Genomic DNA, 8,335 nt, shown 5'->3' on the forward strand with positions numbered 1-8,335 from the left:
GTGCAGCGCGTGGAAAGGAAAACATAATGCTAAACATGCGCAGTTGAACTTGAAGGACCCGATTTTCAGGAGAGCTGTCCATTCTAGTGCCTGATTGAGCGTTCCCGAGCTCAGCACAGTTTGCTCTCCACAGCATAGATCGCTTAGTTAATCATGTGGACTTTTTCGTATTTAGTAATTTGTCTAACAGTGCGATATAACATAAATATGATTTGTGTTTACCTCGTATGATGCATATATAATTACAACCATAATGGAATATATAACCGAATATCTCATGAATTTGGCCTTGTGGAATCATTGGTCTTGTGGTATTTTGTTTGTTTCTCGACAAGGAAAAATATTGTGCCTTTTAGCAGGCTATTTTATGACATAAGGTGTTCACCCAAAATACATTTTAAAGACACTGAGCAATGTCTTATGCTGTTTCTGCTAGTTAACTTACATTTTCCTGAAGAGAGACGGGTTGAGCCTGCAGAACCTTTGGCCAGGTATAATACTGAGCAAACAGGAGACTCTTTATTTTTTCATCCTTTTCAGTCTAATTGAGAAAGAGAGAAAAAAACACAAGGCCCTAATCCACAGAGCACACAGTGTCCTTTCATGAGAGTGCAGGGAGAGACCTTTATTTGTCCATTCCTATCATGGAAAAGGGGAGGTTTCAAGCTCGGCTGGGTCTGAGCAAGAAGATTAGATGAAACCAGAGTGTTTTAAACCTCTTTAGGGGGCATGGATTAGACTGGCTGGTGGCTACATTGAGCCCATTCCCCTGCACTCCTAAATGAAAAAATAAAGAATACAAGCTCACAGGTGTTTAGTGCTGTGATGGTGGAGAAGACAAAGGCTGGCATGAAAAAAAGTCACATTATCCATGGAAACTCAGTGTTAATTTGTTTTTAGATGTGCTTGAAAATATGGTTTTGCAGTCTACATCAAGTTGTAAAATTGAGCACTAAGCGAAATTGCAATATGGAAGAGACCATTTATTCACCTCATCTACCACCGTACCTAATTAATGAAATGGGAGGGGACTGACAGATGATGACAGGTGGGAGGAGGGTAGGGTTATGCGTAGTGGTGGGGGTGAGTCTCCTCCAAAATCAATTATAGCAAATGGAGGTGGCAGGATCATGACCCCTCAGTGGGGGTGACATAAAAGTGTCTGCTGACTAGCCTGGTCAGATGCCATGCCCTACATCATCATCAATTATTGGTGGCATCTCGGCTTACCCATGGGTGCATAACAGCGCCAGTGCACTTGAGAGCCAGGGCCGTGGTCTCCCTGGGTCCAAGGAGGGGGGTACTATTGTCCAGCCTACCCAGAGAGAAAGAGACAGAGAGAGAGAGAGGGAGGGAGGAGGGTAAGGAAATCCCTGGACTCCCACTCTCTCTGCATCTCACCACAGGGCCAGGCAGGTCATCTTACAGATCATCACCAAATTAGAAAGGCTCTATGTCGGGCGGCCCGGCCTGGCCTTGTCCTGACCAGCAGCCAGACCGCAGAGATAGAAATAGAAGAGTGTGTGTCCTGTGTGAGGATGTGTCCTGCCACTCCCTCAGCACTCCTCTCTCCCCACCAGAGAGGTGCACCATAGAGGGCAAAACAACACTGCAGCTTTAGGTCGGATTCATAGTCGACGCAAACTACATAAGCGCAAGCAACGCAGGCTTCGCAAGGCCACGCAAGATCTCGTTGCGTTCTTGCGTGTGTCATGCCGAAATTTGTCACTTGACGCAAGCAATAGTGCAATTCCTTGCGTTTCCACAAAACAAAACACAGAACGCAAGCTCTCAAGTCATGTTCACAACGTAACTTGCGTTGTTTACGTCGACTATGAATCAGGCCTTAGACCAAACTGTACCGTAATGCACATACAATCACACAACAGACACACAATAGAAGAGATTCAAAAAACTACATTCCCAATATTGTTATACCTGACTCAAGCCAAAAAAAATGCCATGCACAGTATAGTCAGTTGATGAAGAAAACCTTGACTAGAGCCGGACTGAAGAACATTTATTTTAGGTTGAAGTAAATGGGACCGTCCGACTGTATACTGATCACCCTCTGTGCTGTCTGTGGACCGTGCTGTCTGTCCTCTGGATGAAAGCCTCTAATGACAGTCCTGATCCCCTACTGACAGTCCCAGACTAGAGTTTGGACTCTCATAAAACCAGCCTCTAAGCCTGATGGGAGGCATTTCAACATGCAGTCTGCCTCAGCCAAGTGCCACCTAGTTTAGTGTATCGATGCAAGTGGCAGATTTGTTATGGGTCAAAACCTACAGAGTGCTGTTTTTTGTTGTTGTAAGAGCAGAAAACCTTTGTGTGTGTTCATCCGAATGAGAGAGAGAGAGAGAGAGAGAGAGAGACAGAGAAAGAGAGATAGTGTGTGGGAGTCTTAGCGCTTGGATGTGCAAGTATCATGGAAAATATGCTCCGTGGGTCCTCCCAGGCCGCGTCTGTAATGGCGTGAGGTTTGTGCTGGGGTGAGGCTGGGCAGGGGTGAGGCTGGGTAGGGGTGAGGCTGGGCAGGGGTGTCAGCGGAGAGATCTCAGGAAGGGTGAGGACTGATGGGCTGCCCCGGCTGATTCCTGTGTGGAGGGAACCCAACACGCTTTTAATGAAGACCCAGCTTGGCCTGGACCAAGAGCAGATGCACTGCCACTATCAGCACCACCGAGCCATCCTCCCCTCTGCTAGCTGGGAGGAGTAGGGGGCGCACCCTGTCTGAGGTTAATGCTCTTATCACCTCTCTCTGAAACTCTCCCTCACGCTGACAGTGATGGTGCAGCCCTCGGACGATTCTCATGGTCACTCGCGGTAAGAACAGAGCGGAAAGCATGAGCACCCCCCCGACCCCCCCCCCCTCCCCACCCAACACCTCCATTTTCACGTTAGCTTAGCATTTTTGCCCTTTTCTTTTTTTCCTCCCTCTTCCATTCCGTGGCTGAGGCCAGTCAGGATATTAAGTCAGGAGTTCCTACGGTTCACGCCTCTGCATGATGACTAGCTCCTCAATCTTGTTCTCATTACTGAATGACACTAGCGTGGACGCCAAAATTGTTTGCCTTGCGGGAAAGACTGGCTTCCACGCTAGTATGACACAGGGCCTAGGGTTGCATTTCATACCTTAATGACTGCAGTTATATATAAACAGGCCTCTGTACATCCCCGCATTTGCTATTAGTCTGCCATCCCTATTATAGACCTGTCATTCTAAAACACCGGGTCAGTGCTTGTTGTGGTCGTGCGTGGTGCAGAGGCACATTTGGATGCCTCTCTTTACTTGGGTTCCACTACAGCTTTATTTTTAGGGAGATCCATTTATTTAGGGAGATATTGTTTGTGCTCTCTAACCTTGAGTAGTTTATACACACACACTGGCACACACAGCAGCTGACGCACATACTGTACACAAATGCTGACGTACGCACACGCACGCACGCACGCGCACGCACACGCACACGCACACACGCACACACACACACAGAGATAGACAGGCAAACAGATAGACAAACATGCCATGTCATGCTAGCCATCACTCATCAGATCAAAGGGACAAATAGAAAATCAGCAACAGAGCTAAAGTCCCAAAATAGAAACTAACGTCTGCAATAAGTGTAATTGGTGTGTGTGTGTGTGTGTGTATGCGTTTGTTTTTCATTGGAAACTGGCCGGCAGTCACGGCACACAGCACAAGAGCTGGCTAAACAGGAAAGTGAGAAAATCAGGCCGTCATCGGCAGATGTCTGAGCCTATCCCAGCATGCAGTCTGGTAAATGGGATGAATGAATGCAATTTGTTCGCCTACTAGTCAATCAAACCAGGCCCCGCTAAACCTCAAGCTAGTGTTTTGGCTGTGAAGAGGGGAACAGAGTCATGGCAGTAGGAGATGAGTGTGATTTATGGTTATGTCTCAGACTGATAACACTGGGGGCCACAGGGCAAATGAAGTATGGAGTTCCACAGAGTAATCTAATTAGGCTCCAGCCAGGCCCCTACTGTACTGCTACTCCTGCCAGAGCACTGGATAAAGACTTGTATCACTTAGATGGTGGAATATTTAGCTTAAGTATATCCATAATACAAAAAATAGTTTGGATAAAATGCTGTAAAGCAAAACAATTTTGATTAGTTTAGGATCTATTTTAATTGAAAAAAGGGGTTGATATAGATATGGTGCTAGGGCATATCAGATCATAATTTTTGCTGCAAGAATCTCAAAATATTTTGTGTTAGCATTGTGTCTTGTTTGATATCAAACACCGATGCTAGGTGTTTGTTAGCTAGGTGGGCAAATGTTCTCTATTCCATTTACCAAAGTGGTTTGGCACACATTGTTCCTCTGCTGTCTGGAAATGTCCCTTTGTCATGTGGCATCGGTGAACCTCACTCCAGGGTGAACTAACCAGTCAACATGTGGTGAGACCTGGCTAGATGATTTAAGAGTGAGGTCACTGATCATAATGCCTCTCTTATTGATGTCCTGGAAATGAAGCCACAGAGAATGACATCGGCACAACGCACACACTTATTATTGTTGGCCAGAGATGCTGGTACGCTGCGCAGGGCAGGGCAGCCTGGTGGGCTAAACCGGTTTAGGCAGGGCAACCACAAGTCACAACAGTGCATCTCCGTAATTTTCACCCACAGCCCTTCAGAAGCCTCCGCAAGCCATGTGTAATACATTAAGCCCATTCCTGAGTGTATCTGTCCTTATCTGAGCTTGATAAGCTTATTTCACAGTGCTTCACCTCCACTAAATCACAAGTCCACTGTGTTGTGTCAAACTCAGTTTCTCCTCCAACTCCCTCCTCCTCTGTAACACTGGGAGGTGTGTGTGTATTTGGATTAATAGGTAAAGAGGAAGGTATTTTGTTAAAAATATAAGCTACCATCTCATCTGAGTCCACAGTCTCCTGACTGAATGTACCCATAAAAAGGATCGGTTAGAACCTTGAAGGGAGACAACCTTGAAATTCCGGGGAGGGAGTGAATTGAGGTGAGGAATGATTCTGACTGCTGAATCGCAAACTTGTAGTTGTGTCACTGACATTAGCTTCGGACGAGCCACAGAGAGAACCGTCTTTACCATGGGCATTGTCTACATACTTTCACCTCACAAAGTCACTAAAAGAGAAGACTAAAAGCATACAGCCTTAGCTCATCACCCATGTTCAAATAGTTAGCCTAAAGACCACCATTAGGCTAACCACACTACTTCAGGGGGTCTTGGAGCTAATTGTCTTCAACTTGCATCTAATTGTCTTGAACCAGACCAGACCAGACAGTGAAGAGAGGGACAAAACTGGTTTAAGTCTCACCTTGGTTTCGCGAGCACGAGGGCCCATTCTTCTTCACATGGCGAGGGGACCACTCCCCACACCGCCCCACCCTGTCCAGGCATCTTAGTCTGACAGCTCTGTGGAAGGGGGGAGACACTAGCAATACAACTCACCGGTCATAAATGGCCCCTATTCATATATGAGGGATAATCCTTCAGCTGCTTTAGCCTTCTTTTTTTTGTTTCCATCATCAGTTTTTTTTTTTCTGCACATGTTTACACAAGGTAGATACTTGTCTCTCTCTCTCTGCCTTCCCGGGCTTTGGCCTCGGCCACAGAGCTGTGTACCCGCTGTGTTTGTGTGCGTGCGCTGCCTCTGTGGCTGCCAGGGCTCAGGGACTGAAGTCACAATGGCCCAGTGAATGTAGCCTCACAGGCAGACTGTCAAGCCTTCAATAGGGCTGGATTAAGACCGAAGATATCGCTGAGCGCACCTTGACATGTTGACATGTTCCGCTAAGTGCGCTCCAAGGTGGATTTAACCTGTTTGCTCCATTATGGGAGCTGAAATAAAAAAACACAATTGCCATTTCGAAATGGGGTTCGCCGTTCTCGAGACACTCGGTGAACTTGTATTGCTTGTGTCCGGATTGACACCACCTTGAGTTCAGAAGTGAGGCTGTTGTGGATCTTTAAGGAGCCCCTGGGCTGGAGAGAGCCTTGGTCCTTAACCAAACAAACAGAGAGGAATTTCTGCCATTGTTGGTGCAGAGGGCTGAGTGACGGGGCTGCATAGCAGAGGAGGCTGTCAGCAGAGACGAGGGCAGGTCAGAGTGTGACCACCCCCGCCGCGCACCGCCTCCTACAGAGCTGACCCCGACAACTAACAACCAGCCAGACTCCTAGAGAAAACACACACACACACACACATGTACACGCACACACATTGTCATTGTAATAGTGACACAATGAAAAATTGTAGAAATCCATTCTAGTATTTTAATAAATATTTTATTAATTTACATCCTAAATAATGATGTACAAAGCATTATGGCAAATCAGAGTGTTCTATTTACAGTAACTAAGTTGGTAGCCAGGTGACATCAGACATGCCCTACCCAAATATGGGGTTCAGTGCAAGTCATCATTAGCTGGCCACCTGAAAGTTGAACCCTGACCCCTTGGGCAAGCCACCCCGTAAGATTGAGGCTAAGGCTGGCGTCCCATTAAAGAACCCTGGCTTAGTCCGAGGCACTGGACGAGACACTGAGCAAAATACATTCTAAATAAGCTTCACATAATCAATATCCCGGTGATAAAACAAATTCAGTGCAAGATCACGATTCGGATTTCACGTTTTGTGCGTTTGTGCAGCCTTGAGTTAAAACACAGAGACGGTCGCAGGGGGAGGAAGCGCAGAGCGAAAGCAAACAGACATTACTGTAACACATATCGCTCAATGACTTCCTTCACAGTGCCTCGAGCCCGGCCCGGGTCTGGGTCTGGCCTCTGAAGTGGCTCGTTAAGCGCGGCGGCGCACAGGCTCATTTACCCCGGGCAAATACTCCGCTCGCTCGCTCTCCACGGCGCTTCCGCACCGCTGTGTTTGGGCAGAGCCGGCTGGCCGGTCCCGGCGCTGGAGGGGCGTGTGGTGTGGGTCTTTGAGCCGCTCCGGGTGATAGAGTCAAGCTGCTGCTGCCGAGCGGGGGTCAGGGTCTTTCAGTCAGCACCCCGTCCCTGAACAGAGCGCACAGGAATCCCCCCCCCTCCCTCCCTCCCTCCCTCCCTCCCTCCCTCCCTCCCTCCCTCCTCTCCTCCTCTGCCTCCTCCTCCCTCGGTGTTGCATCCCCACCCTCTCAGCCCCGGGTCCAAATAAACCTGGTCTCTCTCTCTCTCTCTCTCTCTCTCTCTCTCTCTCTCTCTCTCTCTCTCTCTCTCTCTCTCTCTCTCTCTCTCTCTCTCTCTCTCTCTCTCTCTCTCTCTCTCTCTCTCTCTCTCTCTCTCTCTCTCTCTCTCTCCACCACCCTGCGCGCTGTCACTCCCCTCGTCAGGATCATTAATCAGGCTGGGCAGATTAGACTTCAAACACAAATAAACCAACCCAGTGGTCTCCTCTTAGCCCCCCTCCATCGCACTCCTCTCTTCTCTCTCCCTCTTCTCTCTCCTCTCTTCTCTCTCCCTCTCCTCCCTCCTCTCCTCTCCCGGGCGCGGCCTGTCCGGCCCGGTCCGCGGGGCGCTGCGGTCGTGCTACGCTCTTACCCCTCGCATTTTTGGGGAGAGTTAGTGAAAACGGGGAAATGCTTGAGACGTGGGTTGATATGCCGTGATCTCTGTGCACTTAAGGAATCCAAACAGTCTAATACTGGTTTAGTGAAATAAACACACCGCCTTATCTGCAAGCCTGTTGACTCTGGAGGACTAACCTGCCAGTTGTGTAAATACACATCGGATTACCCTTATCAGTTAGCAACGCAATAACAGCCTATTCATTCAATAACACATATCTCTAATATAGGATTAACAGATTAAAGGTGCACCTCGAATCCAGAGGCTTATGTTTGATACACTACTCCAACTCTGGACCTGCAAGGTTTTCGAGAGTGAAAATTAGAAGACAACACTGCCACCTTAAGGTAGCGGTTGGTACTACCGCCGCAGCTCAAGCAGCTCTCTACAACAGTCTCTCCCACAGGGGGATAGGGTTGCCAGATTCTGCAGGCCCAGGCATCCACACACAGCCTGACACAGGCTGTTATTGTAGTCCCACTGTATTCCTTTGTGAATAGGAGGAGGAGGAGAGCAGGAGGTGGAGGACGAGAGTGTCGGAGCAGAGGCCTAAACAAGCCTTCTCTCTGGCCAGGCTAGGCCCCGGGCCCCGCGTTGCTGACTGACAGCCGGACCACCAAATGTTTGTGTGCGTCCCTGGGAAACGGGGTGGTGTCACCGCGGCGACGGCCCCGGGGCCATCCATCAGTGTCAAGGGCCACGGCATGTGTCACTTTCAAGACTAATGGACAGGAAGTACAGGCGGAGAAACAACAATAT

The 8,335-nt window shown here is 48.5% G+C and overlaps 1 protein-coding gene across 1 annotated transcript in view; it reads right to left on the reverse strand.

Annotated features, from left to right (window-relative positions):
• Window positions 1-7,298: 7,298 nt before the first annotated feature.
• Window positions 7,299-8,335, reverse strand: part of txnrd2.2 (thioredoxin reductase 2, tandem duplicate 2) — a 19,858-nt gene continuing 18,821 nt past the window's right edge. The window contains exon 17 of the mRNA XM_084456999.1: window positions 7,299-8,335. This exon is cut by the window's right edge and continues 623 nt beyond it. The gene's annotated coding sequence lies outside the window, so the exon portion shown is untranslated.

Source organism: Borostomias antarcticus, assembly GCF_949987555.1.
Source record: "Borostomias antarcticus genome assembly, chromosome: 23".
Classification (NCBI taxonomy): domain Eukaryota; kingdom Metazoa; phylum Chordata; class Actinopteri; order Stomiiformes; family Stomiidae; genus Borostomias; species Borostomias antarcticus.